The 1,387-nt window shown below is 54.9% G+C and overlaps 1 protein-coding gene across 1 annotated transcript in view; it reads left to right on the top strand.

Moving 5' to 3' along the window:
* Nucleotides 1-1,387, top strand: part of CCDC24 (coiled-coil domain containing 24) — a 14,130-nt gene that overhangs the window by 10,503 nt on the left and 2,240 nt on the right. The window lies entirely within an intron of this gene.

Raw genomic sequence — 1,387 nt, 5'->3', positions numbered from 1 at the left:
AGGAGGTAAGCAGCCAACAGTGGTGAAAGAACAAGTTAGGGACTATTTAGAAAAACTGGACGTGTACAAGTCCATGGGGCCAGATGGGATGCATCCGAGGGTGCTGAGGGAGTTGGCTGATGTGATTGCAGAGCCACTGGCCATCATGTTTGAAAACGCACAGAGATCAGGAGAGGTCCCAGATGATTGGAAAAGGGCAAACATGGTGCCCATATTTAAGAAAGGGAAGAAAGAGGATCCAGGGAACTCCAGAGCAGTCAGCCCAACCTCAGCTCCTGGATGAAGCAGATCCTCAAGGAATCAGTTTTCAAGCACGTGGAGGAGACGAAGGTCATTAGGAGGAGTCAGCGTGGATTCACCAAGCACAGGTCCTGCCTGACCAACCTGATGCCTTGTTATGAGGTGACTGGCTCTGTGGATCAGGGGAGACGGGTGGATGTGGTGGACCTTGATTTTAGCAAGGCTCCCACAGCATTCGCGCAAGCAAGCTAAGGAAGTCCGGGCTGGATGAATGGACTGGAAGGTGAATAGAAAACTGGCTGGATCACAGGGCTCAGAGGGTAGCAATCAATGGCTTGATGTCTAGTTGGCAGCTGGTGTCAAGTGCAGCACCCCAGGGGTTGGTCCTGGGGCCGGTTTTGGTCAATGTCTTCATCAGTGAACTGGAAGATGGGATGTGGCGCACCCTCAGCAAGTCTGCAGATGACACCAAGCTGGGCGGCAGCTGCCCTGGAGGGTCAGGCTAGGATTCAGAGTGATGAGACATGGGAGGATTGGGCAAAAATTTCATGAGGTTCAACAAGGACAAGTGCAAAGTCCTGCACATAGGAGGGAGCGATCCCCTGCACCGGGGCAGGCTGGGGGTCACTGGCTGGGCAGCAGCTCTGCAGAAAAGGACCTGGGGCTTATAGTGAGCGATAAGCTGACCGGGAGCCAGCAGTGTGCCCGCATTGCCAAGAAGGCAACCAGCATCCTGGGCTGCATCGGTAGGATCGCTGCCAGCAGATCGAGGCAGTGATTCTTCCCCTTCATGCAGCACCGGGGAGGCCACATCTGGACTCCTGTGTCTAGCTGCGGGCCCCCCACTGCAGAAAGGATGTGGACATGTTGAAGAGAGTCCAGCAGCAGCCAACAAAAATGTTCCAGTGGCTGGGGGACAGGACTGGTGAGGAGAGGCTGGGGGAACTGGGCTGATTTAGTCTGGAGAAGAGAAGACCGAGGGGGCTTGAATAGCACCTTCACCTCCCTGCAGGCGGGCTGCAAAGAGAATGAAGCTGGAGTGTTCTCAGTGTGGGCAGGTGACAGGACAAGGAGCAATGGGCTCAAGCTGCAGCAAGGGAAGTTGAGGCTGGATCTTAGGCAAAACTTCCTCACTAGGAGGGTGGTG

The sequence above is a fragment of the Gavialis gangeticus genome, unplaced genomic scaffold (assembly GCF_001723915.1).
Source record: "Gavialis gangeticus isolate Ggan-Ray unplaced genomic scaffold, GavGan_comp1, whole genome shotgun sequence".
In the NCBI taxonomy this organism is placed as follows: Eukaryota; Metazoa; Chordata; order Crocodylia; family Gavialidae; genus Gavialis; species Gavialis gangeticus.
The sequence above is the reverse complement of the archived record's forward strand: the minus strand, read 5'-3'. Positions and strand labels throughout refer to the sequence as shown.